Below are 18496 nucleotides of genomic sequence, written 5' to 3' on the forward strand. Positions count from 1 at the left end.
TGATACAGCTCTGTTCACCATTCATTTGCTGAGGCACTTTTAATGCCTACCCTCTCTTCTGCTTGGAGAATTAAGGGCAAACTGTTGGCCAACTTCTACCGTCAGGCCAGCCCAACACTGAGCTCCTCAGCCTCAACGCCTTGCTGCCGGATACCCTGCCTTTGTGTGATCTGGGTTGTTGTGAGCCTTAAGCCACAGCCTCCGCAGCTGCACACTGGGTCCACTGTCTAGAACACCTCACTCTAGGGACCTCTTAGGGGCATCTCGCCTCCCCTGAAGGGTCTAGAACACCTCACTCTAGAGAGAGGCGAGGGACATCTCGCCTCTCCTGAAGGGTCAACCTTTAAGACATGTCTTTGTTTTCCCCTCTTCCTCAGACTCAGAAACAGTTCTTACTGTACTCATTGATATCAAATTTAGCAACTAAATTTCATATTCATGGACACCGGGTAGAGGTTGGGCCATGTGGTGACAGCTGAGAGACTGCAGAGTCCCTGGCTTGGGTCCCTGATACCATGACACTGCCACATACAGACTTCAGATCTCCTTTGAAACCTTGAATGTCATCAGTGCCTTAATGGCGAGGACGTATACCTAGGGTAAGCACCGGTATCCAAAACCTGGGAGTTGAGTGAATGCCGGTCCAAAGGAACACAGCCTGAACACAAACATGGTGACGATTTACTCAACGCGGAACCAAGACTTCCATTGTCCCTCTTTATGCTTGAGCCTCTTTCCTGCGCTCATCACAGTCTCTTCCTTCTGGCATTTGCATTTGGTTGAGGACCTCACCGGTGGCTCAGGACTGCCGAGGACAGCACAGAGTACAGCGTGGGTATAACTGTACGGACGCCAGGCACAGAGATTAGGATATGTAAGGCGACCGCTGGTGTCGTGCAAACCGGAAGCCCTGTTGTATCCAGGAAGATAGAAACATCACTTAGTCATTTTTCTAAATTAAACAGTTTATGTTTAAGTTGTCCAGAAATGGAAGTTATCCTTTCTGTATAAAACACAATATAATAAGCACCAATAATAGTTCTCTGTCATAGTTGTTCCCAGCATTAGAAACTTAGACAACTTCCCCGAACTCTTTAAGAAATGAGGTATATTTGTCTCACACTGAATGTGAGTTAGACAAGAAAGAGAAATACCAAACATTTTAAGTTTGCTGAAAACTGGATCAAACCTTAAACTAAACCATAATCAATTCATTGGTCTGAAATGACGATATTATAAACCAGTCCCCAGCTTTCTGCCCGCAGTTAGATGTCATGTTGATTTATTTTAGGTCCTTCATGACTAGCGACGGGGTTTCCCCTCACGGTCATAAAAGAGCCAGACCAACTGTTGGCTTTTCATCCGCTTCTGAAGACAGTTGTCTGCTTCCTTTTCCGTGAGCTTCCTTCTCACGCTCAAACACCCGCTCTCATTCGTCAGGATCCGCACATGGGGCCCTGTGTTTCTGTAGCGCCATGGAAGTGGCCTATGACCCAGAACTGCCGAGCTGAGGAATTAGACGATGACACAAGTGGGGCAGAAGCATCCTCTAACAACCTCTGGCCGCCCCTGCTTTTGTACAACCCAAAGCTGCAAGGGACGGCAGAAACAAGTCATGCTAGCCTCCTGCCTCACCCCTGGAACTTTCCAGATCCCACCGAGTTGAACGTCAATCTTCTCCCAGAGTCAGAAACAGTTTGCCATGACATGCAGTCTTTTCAAAGATCACATGAATTTCTACTAGTTTTGTGCTGGGATTTATGCAAATGAATACTTAAAAGTGATTCTTAAGCAATGTTTAAAACAACTCAGTGATATTTTTCTTAAAACTTATCTCTTTGCACCCTATTACCCTGCACCCCATGTATGTGGCTGCTTCAAACACAGACATCAAGATTTTCTCATATTATCCATGAAAACCCCAATCTGACCAAGGCTGAAAACCAGTAAAATTCAGAACCAGAAGATCACTCTGAGGGTAAAAACACTTACCACACAAGCGTGACCTGAGGCTGATCCCCCAAACCCAGAGAACTGGTTCTGCAATGCTGTCTTCTGACCCCCACAGGCACGCTGTACCTCAAGTGCACCCTGATCATATATACACATATGTACACAAACACAGCAACAATAAAGATTTTTAAGTATTTTAAATCAAAACTATCAAAAGAGGTCTTTGAAGAGGTAGTAACAACCTTCTCTGTCTTGGTCATCTTCTTGGTTCTGGTCTTCAGATACTTTTCCCAGCTCCATCTTGGATAGATGCCCCTCCATCCGGTCTAACATGGAGTATGGTGGGAATCCAATGACACCTGAATTCAGTGTCTGGCTCTTCACAGACACCTGCTTGTGTACACACTGATCTTCTTTTACTGTTCTGGTGATGAAGCATCAATGTTCCCTCTGACTCTGCCACTGAGAACAGCATTTCCTGAGGCCACACACCCATGTCCTCCCTTACTTCCTGTCCTTCCTTCAGGTATCTGACAATCTGTCTTCCAGGACGCCAGGGGCTCCCCATAAACCATTTCTTTAAGTGATATTCATTTGCTCTCATTTCTACTGCAAACTCTGCCTGTGAACAAAGACAATTTGTCCCTGACTTTGAATGTGTGTTCAAGTAGAGAGACCATCTATGGCCTCTGTGGTAAGAGTCATTATTTAGTTAAACCTGAGCCAGAGCTGAATTTTACTGGCATGTTGGTATTTAAATGTCAAAGGAATGTTCACACCACATGCATACGCTTCTGGTAAGGGGGTCTAGCTGGTAAATGTCAGATCATGCTCCAGAAAGGGAGAAATAAAGATCCTTGAGCCCTTGGAAGAAAGGAATCTATCCCCATATAGAATTTATGCAGCCAAACTTCTCAACCCTAAATAAGGAAAAACACCTTCCATACCTTTCTGAGATATTCAAAGAGATGTTTTACAAGCTTTAGGGCTAGGAAGAATCTAGACACTGTCTAGACTTGTTTTACAGGTGGAAAGAAATGCAAAGGAAAAGGGAGATTAAATGGCACGAAGTTGATTGGTAGCTTATACATAAATGACAGGATCTGGGCTTCCTAGTACATGACTTTAACAAAGTTGTCACTCTTTAGACTGTTCATTCCCCTTTAAACTCAAGGACAGACTGAAGACTACCACCCTCCCATCTCACTTCCACACAGAGCACCCCTGAGCATGCTCTGTTCCCCTTTTCCTTCCTCCACCTCCTTTGAGACAGAATGGCATAGTGTAGCCTAGGGGGCATTCAAACTCATCATCTCCTTGCCTCGTTTTCAGAGTGCTATGATATTAAAGGCGTGTAGCACCATGCCCAGTTCTACCTCATCTCTTGATAGGGCCATTGGGGATCACGTCCAGAGCTTCTAGGCTGGCTGACAGGGTGTATGAACTCTATCTAGGCCCCCAGATGTAGACCTGTGGGGTCAGACACCAAGCTTTGGAGCTCTTTCTGGAAAACAACAAGGCCCAGGCCATGGCTTCTCAGTATGATAAACAAGCAAAGCAACCTATCAATCCCAAGTGTTTCCCAAAGCCAACTCTAAACAAGAGAAGGACTATGAGGAAAGCAGAAGAAAGAAGAAGAAGATGAGAAACAGAAGAACCAACATCAGAAGGTTAAAGAGGGTGGAGGAGATTTCAAAGTACTTTGAAGTTTGGACTTTTGCTTTTAATTGATAAGAGAACATGTGGGTACAAAGGAACTCAAAAATTTGTTGGGGTAGCAGAATAAATCGGACCATGACAGGTCTCAAAACTTCTAACACACATTCAGGCAAATACCCATGCCCAACACTGTCTGCAAAACTCCCTCTTTTTTTCCAAGGAAACTGTCCCAAGAAGAGGGGAATATGAGACAGGCTATGCACGCCTGCAGTTTAAGTGCTGTGGTGTTGGAAACAAGATGAAGGCAGCTGGAGGCCAGCCTGGGCTACACAGTAGGTGCCTGTCTCAAAGTAATGTTGACCGGGTACATAGTTCAGTAGCGGAGTGTTTGCCTAGTGTACACAAGGCCCTGCGTTCAGGCCGCAGCAATACAAACACATAGACGGGGGCAGAGGTTGGTCTCATTCGATTTTTGTCACCAGAACCTAACTTAAAGCAAGCTCTTAGTCATGTTTGTTGATTTAATTAATTAATCTCACTTGGTCTAGTCCTAGGGAAACACTGCCTCCTGGAATGGTCTAGGCAGGCTCAACTTTTAAAAATTAAATCCTTGAACCTGTAAAGATTATCGATACTCTTTGTGAAATTCTTAAACGAAGGAATGATTCTGCAACGTTAATGTGCTGAAATGGGGTGCATTGTGTGGGAAAAGCGAGGGACCCCCTGGAAAGCAGACCAGCAGCCCATGGCAGTTTCACACTCCCAATTTTACTTTCTGCTGGTTTTTAAATTATACTTTTTATAAAAATTATAAATAAATAAAATCAATTTATTGAATGTCAAGTCTAACTGCATATGAGTTCATTAAGCTGCAGAGTCTTTGAGTCTGGTTAATTTTGGTGTAGAACGTTTTATGTATTTGGATGTTTCATAACTTTTCAAATCGCCATCCATCCCCAACACGACAAAAATCTTTTATCTGCTTGATGTGAATAACACAATTTTAAGTAAAAATATTGTTTTGAAATACAGCCTTTCTAGAACACCAACATCAAGCAGTTATCATTTCTATGGTTAGTGTTATGATTTTAATTATATATCCTTCTAAGCTGTTATTCAACAGTTTCACTGTTCAGGGCTCCCCAGCTGATTGTAAATTACACCCTTTGTGCATTGTGTTTGTTTTCTACCCTTTTTATGGCCATCGGAGGGCACACGGAGAGAAGGTGAGTTCCAGCGTTTAACTTGGCAGAGAAGGCAGCCGCCTCTGGTGCCGCTCCCAGTGTGAGTCTGATGCTGAGAACTCCCCTTACTCTCCCGTGATCCACCTTAACAGTATCGATTGCAGTTCTGTTTTATCTAATGCCTCCTACGTCTTCCTAAGAGATACAGTTATTTCCTTTTAACTTACACGTCCTTACTAGTAGGACAAAGAAAGCAGATAAAACGGAGATCGCTCTTTCCAGTTTTCTCCTCCTACTTAACATATAACCTATGGGTGTGCAGCTTCCGTGGATAAAGTGAAAAGGAAATGAACTTTATCTCTGGGTGGGAATCATGAGTCAGTCTGTGATGACCAAGGCTAGACGACTCAAAGGGAGGACGTGTCACAAGTGAAAATCATTACAATGATTTTTAATAGACGTGAGACGTGTGAATACTGCAGAGGCTATGGTGGCAAAGCTCTGTGCATTACAGGGGATGTTTCAGATTGCTCCTGAGAAAGAATGTGACTGATTGGGGCAGAAATCGGAAGGAAGGCAAAAAGACTATTCTTTTTAGTTTGTTTGTTTGTTTTCTGAGACAGGGAGGGTTTCTTTGTGTAGCTCTGGCTGTCCTGGAACTCGCTTGGTAGACCAGGAAGGCCTTGAACTCAAAGAGATCTTCCTGCCTCCTCCTCCCAAGTGCTGAGATTAGAGGTGTGCGCCACCACGGCCCAGCAGTAAAAAGATTCTAAACACAAGGCTTGAAGTCAAAAAGACAGCTCTCTATAGAGAATTTATATTCAAGTGCAGTAGGGTTAGGGCAGATGTGGAGACTTTGGGGCTAGACTGCGGTGAGCCAAGAATGGAAGACCCAAGATAAGATTTTGTTTAGTTGTGTTGTGCTTTTTTAATCAACCCTTGGGGACGGGAAGCAGAGAGTGCTGAGTTTTGGCACAGTCAATATGCCGTGTATGGGCACAGAGTGAAGCTGAAGGCAGGGTAAGCTTGCAAAGTCAGTAGCGATATGAGTGTGAATTAAGAATGGAGAGGCAAACACTCCTGTGGAAGATGCATGAAGGTGTGGGCTTCAATGAGAGTTACAAATTGGGAAGAGAGCCGGTAGAAAAAGAATGCAGACATGCTTTCAGCTCGTGTCCTGAGTTAACACACTAGAACAGCATTCTACAGCGACCCTAGTTTCCAACCATTGGGCTTCCAGGGAGTCACTGAAGGCACGATGCAGGAAGTGGCCAGTGACCAGCTATGAGAATTTCTTCACTGCATGAAGTTCTGACTTTGTTGGTTTGTAAAATCATTTCCTTCCACAGCTTCCTACCAAGCTGGATGGCCTGGCTCATTCTGCTGCGGAGTGTAAATCAGTATTGACTCCATCGTCATCTTGCTCAGTCATCCCAACAGTCCAACCACGAAGCAGCCTTGCAAATCCGAGAAAATCCCAGGCTCGGGTGTTTCAAAGTACTCAAACCTCACAGAGGCTGTTATGCTACGAGACCAACAGAGAACATTCCAGACTCAGCAATTCTTGGCCTTCAGTTTGGCTATGTGCTGGACCTGTTTGAATTTACCTTAGAGTCTAGGAATAACCCACCCTGCTCACTAGCCTCCCAACAGAGTGTGTTCTGAAAGGAAATCTGCCCTGAACACCAATAAATGTTTGTCACGTTTATTATATAAGGTAAATCTCAGTGGTTAATGCAGTTACTTTATAATTTTTATATCCTTTAACTTCTCTTTGTCCTACACCTTATTGACCAGAGAATAGTTGGAACTTATGAAGCCAAGTTACGGAGGTGTCTGGTGCTGTCTGTGATGGAGGTGTCTGGTGTTGTCTGTGACGGAGGTATCTGCTGTTGTCTGTGACGGAGGTGTCTGGTGTTGTCTGTGACGGAGGTATCTGCTGTTGTCTGTGATGGAGGTGTCTGGTGTTGTCTGTGACAGAGGTATCTGCTGTTGTCTGTGACGGAGGTGTCTGGTGTTGTCTGTGACGGAGGTATCTGCTGTTGTCTGTGACGGAGGTGTCACTGTTGTCTGTGACGGAGGTATCTGGTGTTGTCTGTGATGGAGGTGTCACTGTTGTCTGTGATGGAGGTGTCACTGTTGTCTGTGATGAAGGTGTCTGCTGTTGTCTGTGACGGAGGTGTCTGGTGTTGTCTGTGATGGAGGTGTCTGCTGTTGTCTGTGATGCTGAAGACATTACATTTTAAGCCTCTAGGTTTTAGAAAATTTTAATTTTCAGGGCTGAGGAGATAGCTCGATGGGGAATCATCTTTGCTGTACAAGCATGAGGACTTGAGTTTGATCCCCAACATCTACAGTTAAACATCAGATTTGTAATTCTTCTGGTTGTGTAAGTGTGGTGTAGTGCGCATACGTGCTTGTGCGCTCACATTGTGTTTTTTCAGAGCTGGTGCTGCATGTCTTCCTCATTACTCTCCACCTGACGCTTTGACACAAGATTTGTCATCGAACCTGGTGCTCACGAATTGGTTAGACTCTGGCCAATAAGCTCCACTGATCTTCACCTCTTCCTCTTCCTGGTAATTGAGGTTACAGACACACAGCACCATGTCTGGCTCTTTCGTGGATGTTCTTAGTTCCTTATGCTTTCATGGCAAGCACTTTACAGTCTGATCTATCTCCCCAGCTGCCTCAAAATATCTTTATTTTAAAGAGATTTTAATTCTCACTATGCCTAATGGCATAATTTAATAAATAATAGAATGGAGAATTCCAGGATATTGAGTGTTGCTGTTTTCAATGATTAAGAATGTCCTGGCATGCTAGCCTTCATGTGCAAATAACTTAGGCATCTCTGAAATCCACATTAACATTCTTAGCTTGGGCCACCTGACTTAAACAAGGAAGTAGTTTGGGCATTAGGATAATAGGTCACTAAGTCAGTCATTTAGTCTCTGTTTTGTTTATAAGGTTCAGGTTGGACTAACAGTTGAAGTAAAACTCACGGAAACTTATTACCTACTCATTCTATAACTCAAGAAATGTAGACACCTGTCACCTAGAGTTAGTTCTGAGTTCCATTGCTGTTTTAGTTAGGGTTTCTACTACTTTGAAGAGACACCATGACCACAACAACTCTTTTAAAGGAACACGTTTCATTGGAACTGGCTTACAGTTCAGAGGTTTAGTCCATTATCATCAGGGCAGGAAGCCTGGTGGCACGCAGGCAGACGTGGTGCTGATGAGGGAGCTGAGAGTTCTGCCTCTGATGGCCAGGCAGCAGGAACAGAGGTGACACCGGGCCTGGCTTGAGCATCTGAAACTCAAAGTCACCGCCAGTGACACACTTCTAGTGCCACTGCCTGGGTCGATGGGAACATTTTCATTCAAATCGCCACAGTCACCATCATCATCCCTGCCCATGCTCTTCTCCTGGTCACCAGAACCCACATTTTTATCTGTGCACAAGTACACAGTGAGGAGATGCAGAGGAAGGAGGAGCTTATAAAGAGCGTCAGCAATCTCAGCTAAAACAATCCAGAATATAAGGAAGACAAGCTAGATAGTCCACCTTAGTTTCCTCTGCTATGTTTGTCTTTAGCCCTTGCATTTTATACTGAGGCCATGCTTTGAGATGATATTGATCATGGGAAGATAAAGAAGTGAAGTAAGTGGAACGAACGAAGGTTTGCAATCTGAAGGAGTCTCCTGGAGTTGCAGTTTCAGTCCTAGAAACACCCTAGGCAAAGTAAGGGCATCAGAGATTCAGGATCAAGTCCGCTGTGGCAATTACCTTCCCCCAAATAAAGACCAACATGGATTCTTACTGCTGCCCTCTTTGTCTCATTACCCTTGGCCCAGGCTGTCTCCTTCCCAAAGGCCACCTGTCATGGTCACCGCGTCTGCTTTGTCATCCTTAGTCCTTGTCATTCTCAGTGTCTGAAAGCTCATCCCACATGTATTTGAGAGGATTGGGATCAACCATTCCTGTCCCTCACCACTGCCATCTACTCAGCTGCCGACTTCTGCTCCCCATTCACAAACTTTAGGACCAAATGTAACGAATGTACTCTTCACTCCATCCTGGGAAATTCTACCACCCGAGCAGTCAGAGGACTTACCAAACTGCATACCGGAGTCACTCAGATAACTGTGGGGCCTGGAGTTTCTCTACCTTTGTGGTCTAATATTTGAGCACCATAGCTTCTGAAGAAAGACTCTGGCCCTCTTGTGTTTCTTCCTAATTCACATATATTAGAGCTGCTCTTGTAGGAGTCAGCCATGATAAGCTAAACAAAAACAGACCACACAAAGGAAGTTCTTTATTTACAACCATTATCACCTGCTAGTGTAGGACTCAGCCATCAATGAGTCTAATGGAGGCCTGAGTCCCCGTGGTTTACCCTGAAGCAATACCTGGTTGCAGGGAGGGCCACAAGCTGAGCTCACCCAGACACCACCCAGGAACAGACCTCCCAAAGGAAATTCCTAACGTTCCAACTGCGGTGGATAGGACCACCTGCCAGCACACACTCACCAGGACACACCTAGACAAATGTCAGCCAATCAGGGGTCCTGAACCTCAGAAACCCCTCACCCCCACCTTTACTACTATAAAAACCGAATTCTGAGTTCTGGGCTCTCCGATTATTCCAATACGTTGGACACACAGAGAGACCGAGTTTGCAAACTTGTATAAATTAAAGGCTCTTTGCTTTTACATATGGAACTCGGTTTCCTTGTTTTTGGGAGACTAAGCGGACCTTCCACCTGAGACTCAGGGTAACACCGTCTGTGTTGTCTTTCTGTCTTCTAGCCCTGTGGTTGTTTACAGCAGCTCATCCCTGGGTTATTTTCGCGGCTCCCTCTCCTGTTAGCCCTCTCATCCATGCCGATTTTAAGGAGTCTTTGTCCACTCAGCTTGTGTCTATTTTAGCTAATAGTTTCAGTTTTGTTTTGTTTTGTTTTGTTTTTTAAATTCTTCCTTCAACTGTGATGCTTTGGTTCAGGGTCTCAGTACCTCATTTTGAATTTTTATTCCTTTGTCTCCTAACCGTTCTCTTACTTTCATCTTTGCTCCTTCAGTCTCATCTTCTTTCATACAAATAGGCACATTAGTGATGTTAAATCAGCAGTATCATGACATCTCAGAACCCATTGTAGCCAGGTACACATCTGTAATCCTAGCACCCAGGAAACCAGGACAGGAGAATTCGAAGCTGGAGACTAGCTTGGGGTAAGTAATGAGATTCTGTCTGAGAATAATCAAACTGTGTGTGTGTCCCAAGTTCACCGCTAACAAACTGAATAAAGCCTATATTCCCAAGAGAAGCTACTGCCATTTCATTCCTTAGCTCCTACACCATTTCACATGCACAGTTTTGGCTCAAAAACACTAAATAATTTGATTTTTGTACCTCTGTGATAGTTTGACTTTTCTTTATACACACCATCTCTTTTGCCTAGAATGTTCTTTCCTTTTTCTTTTCTATATTGTTACCCCCCCCAACTTTACAAAATGATACATAAATAACACTAGCTAACATCCCCTTTGATATTTAACTACTTAATTCAGGCTTGAAAACAAAAAACAAAATCCTTTCTTGGTCTTTTTCTCCTTCCTATAAAGTAGTGTTTAGTTCTTGTGTAGGCTTTGAAGGACTTCCTGTCTGGTGACGTATCTAACAGAAGACACAGTGTTAATATCTGACTGACCAATAAAGCAGCGGCTCGGTCATTTCCAAGCCTGGAATGAGGTCAGATGCTGACCTCATTGTCCTTCTCTCTCAGAGCCCTGGCTCGCAGGTTTGTAAGACCCCCAGAACCCATTTCTCTGCTCACAGAGCTTTGCTGTCAGCATCAGAAGCTGTTAGAGAAAAGAAAGACTACCTTTTGACTACAATTAAAAAGCAACTGTAACAAAGCCCAGGGGCTTCACTGTGTAATCAGAACAAGTCCAAGGTTGAAAAGCAAAAGAACAAAGGGCTGCCAAGGGGAAGGCAAATATCTAACGTGTTGCAATCTTTGAAATTCCAGCTCCCGGGTGGTGCAAGTATCATTTGTTCAGCAGCAAATCGGTGGGAAGGGGGAATGGGACTGTCAATACCGCCTGGAAAATGTGTTTTCTTCGGGTGTGGAAAGCGATAAAGACCCTCCACTGCCTGCAACCCCAAATGAACACCTGAAAAAGGTTAGGGAGCAGAGTCCTGCATGTTCTGTTTTTGCATGGTCTAACCCTTAGTTGAGGGACTATTTCATGATATTCTTTAAAGCAATCACCAAGCCGAGCTAAAGGCCACCACGTAAGTCTCCAGAAATCAGTTGACCAAGTGAGAGTCTCAAGGACACTCATGTTCCATTCCTCTCTACCACTAAACAAAATACCAACAGGATTCCTGAACACCGGGCCAGAAATTACAGAAGGCTATTTGCTAAATTAATTAATGCTGAACTTTTAACTCTCTGCTTAGGCAAACACATGGGTGCCAGGGGCAAATGCTTTCATTCACGGAATCTGAATTCTCAGAGCAAATGTCACCAGGTACAGACTTCTGTTTCCTTTGTGTTGTTTTAAAATGGCTTTGTTTGCTTTTGTTGTTTTGTTTTTTTGTTTTTCAAGATAGGGTTTCACTGTGTAACAAAATTTTTGTTCGTTTTTTTTTTTTTTTAAGGTGAAATCAGAAGAAAATATCACAATGTGTAAAGGATGTTATAAAGACACCAAAAATGGCTTCCTGGCTAGTAAGAGCTAATTAATGCCATCTCAAGGAGGCTGGGTGGCTTTGGAAACAGCCTAAAGACTGATCTGATGAATATACTGTTCCCTTTTGCAAGCTGCAGCATAATAAAGATAAAAAATGTGTTACACTGCAAAGAGAGAAACCCTGTGGATACAAATGCTAACTATAAACCACACGCAGGAAACTGGCCGTTATTGAGACATGAAGGATCGGCAGGTTCTTTCTCAGCCTATGAGCTGTATCGTTGAGCATGAACACTCTCAGTAAGAGTCATACTTATATCTATCAGTCCTAACTGGTTCTCTTCTACTGCATTATAATGGTTTGGATGTGAAATGTTCCTTCATGGACTCTCGTGTTTAAAACACTTAGTTTCCAGTAGGTGATGCTGTATTGGGGCCTGTGGACCCTTTACGGGGTGGAGCCTCACTGGAGAAGTGGCTCACTGGGTAGGGGAGTAGTCTTTCTGGATGCTGGTACAGGCCCTGCTTAGCTCTCTGCCTCCTGAACATAGCTGGGCTGTCACCTGCTGTCTCTTACTCCGTCAAGAGCTGTTCTTACTGTTGTGCCTTTCCCACAATGATTGATTGTATTTCCTTAAAATGTGAGCCAAAGCAAATCTTTCCTTCTTAATGTGTTTCTGTCCCATTTCATATCTTAGCAATAAGAAAAGTAACTAATACAAACATCCCAAGTCACAATGTAACTCCAGTTCCTGCTCTTTTGTTAAACTGATTAGAAGCCTGCAGAACTTTGGTCCTTCCTTGCATGAGACATGGCTGCGGCTCTCTGAGCCCTATGCTCTCCTGTTTACACTGCCAGAATGCACTTCCCTATTGCCAAGTACTGCAATGCTGCACTCACCTCAGCTAGGGAGCTCCCTCTTCCCCCAAGAGAGTCTCTGTGTGATGACAGCCTTCACAGAGTCAGTCAGCCACTTTCCAGCATCCGGACTGGTATTCTTTTCCCACTAGAGTACAAAAGAACTTTTCACCATTTCGCTTCTGGAAGAAACAAGTAAATCATTAGCTACCATACACCTGTGATTTTGGAAATGGGATCTTGTAAGCAGCTTTTTGAGAGATGTCTCACAGTTGAAAGATTGAACAATATGATAACAGCTTGGGACAAAATAAAAGCCAAGAGAAGTCAAGGCTGGGACTGCTTGTACAGGACCAACAGAAAATGAAGTCAGTCACAAGTATCTCGGCCATGATGGGGCCAGTGGTTATGAGGTCTCCCTCTTAGCTGAGAAGCTGTTGACAACTGACAGCTCTCAGAGGACAGAGAGTACATTTTCTTCAGGGGTGTGCCCTGGTCCCACACCCATGCGCACACAGGCACAGAGAGCGAACTCTGGAGATTTTTAAAAGAGAGCACTTTTTGATAGTCCATTTTAAAATTCATTAATTTTTTCCACATAATATATTTTGAGCCTATCATTTCTCCTTTTCTATATTGGTTTTAGATTCTTGAGTGAGTGGTGACTGAGAAATGAGTCCTCTACCGGGAGAGAGAATCCACGTTTCATGGAGTTAACAGGAAGTGTTAGTGCTGGCGCCAGGTAGAGAACTCTTGGAGTTAGATTAGGTATGTCCCCAGAAGTGATCATTTGAGTCATATATGATGGGGAAAATTAATTTGCAGTAGTAAGCCAAAATTAATTAGCTAGCTATTTTATTTATTTGTTTGTTTGCTTAGTTCTTGCCAGGCTAAATTACTTATCCATTTAGACAGAAGAAGGAGTGAGGCTTCCTGGAGACTTTTTCAGACCATTACAGACAGGAGCTCACTTCCTTTAGCGAGACTTCACTTCCTGAAGTCTTCACGGCCTTCCAGACAGCAACCCCTGCTGGGGATCGAGTGTTTCAAAGACAGGAGCCTTATGAGACACAATCCACACTCAAACCATGTCAGTATATCTGTACACTGGAAAGACACCCGAGGATTCCCTCGGTTGTAAAGCTATGGATATGGTCGTGGTTCTATAGCAGGTGATCAGTTTGTTTTGCTGCACAAGCTCATAGATTAAAAATAACCCACTAATCCATTTCTAATCGAGTTTCCTTATTTATACAATGAAAGACTTGTAAGGAAATGATCCAAAAGTCCCAAATTCTACAGTTCCCCAAAGCTTGAAAAATAGAAAATCATACAAATAATTTCCTAAATTTCAACAGTCTGTTTATGCTTATAATAAACTGGGGGGATCTCAAAGTGCCAACAGCCAAGTTCTCCTAGTCTGTAACAAGATTTTTTTCAAGAGTCAGTCTGTTTCTTTTTCAGGCACCTCGCAGCTTAACATTTTAGTGTGGAACGAGTAAGACTTGAAATTCTGGTGGTGTCAGTAGGGCTACAGGTGTGTTTCTACAATCATTTAACTTTTTGTTTTTCCTTCCTTAAAGTTAACCTGAAATCACAAATCAGGTCAGTCATATCTAGTCATTGCTACTCTTTAGATGTTCTTAGTCGCCCTAAAATTCTGTGTGATGGAAGCTGGGTTCCCAGTGCAGAAGTACTGAGGCACCTGCAGCTTTAAGAAGTAGAGCAACAGACAATTAGGTCATGAGGGCTCCTCCCTCCCTGATGGGCTGAAGCTGTCTTTGATGGCTCAGGCCTCTCTGAAGTGGTTCTCTTGAAACTGAGCTGTTGCAGAGGGAAGCCATTCTATACACTGAGCCCTCTCTGAGTGTACCCATTCGCTTTCTGTTCCTCTGCCATGCTGAGACACAGCCCTGGATCACAGCCGTCGTATCACCAGGAGCCAACACCAACTTCTAGGATCTTCTGGCTACCAGAGGAGTGAGCCAAATAAACTTTTTTACTTCACAGGGTATCCAGCCTATGTGTGAGTGCCTGTCAGAACAGATGTGCGAGTGTGTGTGTACATATGTGTGTGCACATGCTACAAAGCATGTGTTGAGGTTAGAGGACAACTTGGTAGAATCCATTCTTTCCACCAGTTGGGTCCTGGAATCAAATTCAGGTCACCAGGCTTGGCAGCGAGTGCCTTCACCCACAGAACTGTCTCGCCATCTTAGCCTCAGATTGTGTTCTTCCCGTTCCATTTACCTTGTTTTTCTGTGGACCTGATGCTCCCTGCTTAGCTAGGCTGGCTGGGCAGTGAGCTCCTGGGCTTTGCCTACTTCACCTCCCACGCTGGGATTACATGTGCACCAACTACACCTGGTTTTTTGTTGTTGTTGTTGTTGCTGTTGTTTTGTTTTTGTTTCTTGATCCCCGCCCCCCTGCCCGGGATCTACTTCTTGAATTGAACCTAGTTCTTCAAGCTTTTGTGGTAATCAGTTTCTGAATCATCCTTTTGGCTTTCATGTTATTTTTATAAAATAACATGAAACAGACTAAGACACAGTGACGGCGTGTTTTGTAGGCACCTCACTTAAGCCTAAGGAGCCATTGGTGTTTCTCCTGGTGAACTGTGAAACTACTCTGCTACCTGCTGAAGGTCAAATCAAGTGAGGTCAACCACACTTCCATTATACAGCGTTGATCCGTGAGGCTTTGGGGACATAGGAGGCTTTGCAGACGGGATGCCAACATCTGGAGGGTCTTCCCAAATTCACTGTGCATTTGCAGCTTGTCCCCCAGCACTTCTGTAGGTGGGAGAGATGCGTGGGCCCCATGTGGAGCTGAGCTGTGGGAATATCCCAGTGATGGGTTCTCAGAATCCATCTCTGCAGTGTAAAACCAGCTAGGTGCTATTCTGTAAACAAAGTGCTCCGCAGAGAGTAGGGAAAAAGCTATGGCTTGTAAGGATGTGATCTCTGGTTTTTTACCCAAGAAGTAGATTTCCCTATAGGATCCAGCAAAGATTTTTAGTGGTTTTAGTTAGTCTCAGGGTTCTAGCACATAAAACAGGTTGATTTAGGAAGAACACTCAGTCAAAGTTCAAAAGACAGTCCTCCACACCGACTTACCCTGATGTGGTTGTCTGGGAATTCACAGGAGGTCAAAGGATCCATGAGCCATGAGACTGTTTTGCGGCCAGTTTCCTCATCTCTGGGAAGCGTGTCTCTGGTTTTTTTTGTTTGTTTGTTTTCTATCTGTGAACTTTAAAATTGCAGACAAGAATTGTTGAACACAGTTGATCACTTCTCTCCTGGAGGTTGTTTACGCTGAGACTTGGTTGATTCTGCTTAGCTGAACACAGACAGACAGAAGAACACAGGTTTACATGCAGGCTGAAATAATCACACAGTGGGGGCGCTACTCCGTGTTGTTCCTTGGCCATTCTTTTCTCTGGCTCGTTGAGACAACTGGGTCTGTTCATCCGAAGACCCTGCTTTGTGTGGACCCGTGTATCCTTTAAGAAATAATTCAAGGGTTTGAGGACTTGTGGTAGCTCAGGGGTAGAGTACATGTCTAACAAGCACAGGCCCTAAGTTTGGTCCTCAGTTCTTAAAAGAAAAAAAGTAAACAATTCTGCTTACAGTGATTCTTTTCTATGTACCAGAGTCTTAGGGTCTTAGGAACTTATAATGAGTTAACAGTCAAATAACCTTTTGCCAAATTTGTATTTTGGATGAGGAAAGAGACCCGCCAGGAAGTCCTTTGCTCGAGATCCCACAGAGCCACCAATACAGGTCATTGGAGCCACAAGTTTGTACCTTTCACGTTCTGCCTTTTTGGTGTGAAAACTGATTGGAAGCCATCTTGGCCACATTTCACGTTGCCTAGAATTTGTAGCAAGCTAGTTGCAGAGCTGAGGTATGCTTGGCATCCACAGAATCTCCTATCTGCACTGCTGGCTGGCCTCTCACTGAGCCATGAGCCTGCCCATGAATCACTCCTGGCTTGAGAATCTGGCTGTAGCTGACTCTTTCTCAGCCAGGGTGCAGGTCTGGAGGGCAAGCTGTCTAACCGGCTTTTCCACTTCCATCAAACAGCACTGAAGGTTTTAGGCGTCCCTGTCTTTTTGTAACTGCTTTGACAAGGCTGTTATTCCAGAGCTGATGAAATGCTTCCCGATAAATATTCTTTTATTTAAATACTTAGCTATCTAATTAATGAAGCATGTTGGTTTTAAAAACATGCTGAATACGGTGTTGCCTACATTAAAAGTACTTTGTAATCTGTGTTGTTGAATACAGCCAGTGTAGAGCTTCTGGGAGGAGCACCATTCTGAGAACACCATAAACAGATCTCTAGGATAATCTCCCACCTCTTGACCTTCTTGATGGAAATCTATTCTGCTTTTGACCTGTGGTTTCATTGTTTCATGGGGAAATTTGCATAAGAATGTCCCTCATAGGCTCAGGTATCTGAACACTCCCTTTCCAGTGGTGGGTAGTGCTGTTCAGGGAGATGGTAGGCTTGCTGGAGAAGGGACATCACTGGGAGCTGGCTTTGAGATTTCACAGCCTTGCCGCTTTACCAGTTAGTTCTGCTTTGAGGTTTTGGCTGACAATGTGATCTCTCAGCTTCCTGTTCCTGCCATGATGCCTGTCACTTGCTGCCATATCTCCCTTCCGTGATAGACTCTGAATACCAACCACAACCCAAGTAAACTCTGCTTTCTAGAACTTGCCTTGGTCGTGGTGTTTTAACACAGCAACGGAAAGGTAAATAATTTACTTACATGTTTAAATCTTGTGTTGACGTCAGTATTTTAAGATACAGCAAAGCCCAATAAATATGCTTGTTAAAGGGAATTAAAACTGTACAGACAGTAGATTCTCACTGGGTGCAAAAATTCCAGTGTGAGGCGGCGAAAAAGAAAACCCTATTCTCCAAGGAAAGGAAAGTTTCTGTTTAGAAGGTAAAATCACATTAAGTTAAATCTTTGTGATTGCAATGGAGTTCTTCCTTTTCAGGGTTGTCTGAAAACTGCATCAAATCCTAAATGACATGGTTTCCAAAAGGTAGAAATCTCCATGAGCCAATGTTCTAACTTTTCTCACGATAGGAATTAAAATGAAAACTCAAGGTTTATATTTGTGCTAGCTTCAGTCCTGTCGCTGTGATGAAATACGCTCATCGAAGTCAAATGAGGGAAAAATGGCTTCCACTGCTAAACTTCCAGGTTATAGCCCATCATTATGGGGAAGTTGAGGCAGGAACTCATATCCACAGTCAAGAAGAAAGAGATGCATAGATTCTTTCTTTGCTACACAGCTGACTTTCTCTGCATTTATACCATTCAGGGCTCAGCCCATGAAAAGGTGCCACCCACAGTAGGCTGGGTTTTCTTACATCAATTAACAGTCAAGACAATTCCCCGTTGACACGCTCATAGGCCAACCCAATGTAGACAGTTCTTCACAGATATTCTCACTCCAGTCGGCTGTAGGTCAACAATGAATGCCAACCATCATCATATATTTTTATGCATTTATTATACTTATAGGAAGGAAGTTTCTATCGCAATCTACCTTGTACTGTTTTTCCCTAACCTTGGCAGAGTTAGAGGTTTTGAGATTGACCTTCCGGGGTGAATTTGAGGATTTAAACACAGCCTTGTTCCTGCCCATAGCCTTATAAAGTAATGGAGCTGCACACAACTATTATCCCAGTACACGAGGAGCCAAAACTGGAAGATATATATATATATATATATATTTTCAAGGATAGCCTGGGCTAAAGGATCTACTTGAATTCAAGGGCAGTCCAGAGTCTATGTAGGCTCCAGCCCAGAAGTATGAGGCCCTGACTAAAAAGTAAGAATCTTTTAAAACCAGGCAACACTGACTCAAAGCTTCTAGAGGAAATTTTTGATCCTCAGATTTTCATGTTCGAAGCATAAGCTGACATTACTGTTAAATACCTCAGTGAAGCACCGCAGAAAAATTAGTCTTTCATGTTTACAACAACTTTCCAGGAGGCACAGTGAGCTCATATGACAGGATCTCATCGTTTTCTTCCCAAGTCCTTCACGTGGGCATCTCAGAAATTCAGTTCCTGTTGGTGGTACGTCAGGTGACTCTCACCAAGTAGGGCGGC

The 18496-nt window shown here is 43.8% G+C and overlaps 2 long non-coding RNA genes across 2 annotated transcripts; one reads left to right on the forward strand and one right to left on the reverse strand.

Annotated features, from left to right (window-relative positions):
- Positions 1-669: 669 nt before the first annotated feature.
- Positions 670-12730, reverse strand: LOC146890651 (uncharacterized). Its single transcript, XR_014998554.2, has 2 exons — positions 12401-12730; positions 670-910 (listed from the first exon to the last, which is right to left on the reverse strand). It is a non-coding gene; the product is annotated as an uncharacterized LOC146890651 (long non-coding RNA).
- Positions 10863-12217, forward strand: LOC125405981 (uncharacterized). Its single transcript, XR_007233746.3, has 3 exons — positions 10863-10986; positions 11267-11337; positions 11468-12217. It is a non-coding gene; the product is annotated as an uncharacterized LOC125405981 (long non-coding RNA).
- Positions 12731-18496: the final 5766 nt, after the last annotated feature.

Source organism: Myodes glareolus, chromosome 23 (assembly GCF_982192425.1).
Source record: "Myodes glareolus chromosome 23, mMyoGla1.1, whole genome shotgun sequence".
NCBI lineage: Eukaryota > Metazoa > Chordata > Mammalia > Rodentia > Cricetidae > Myodes > Myodes glareolus.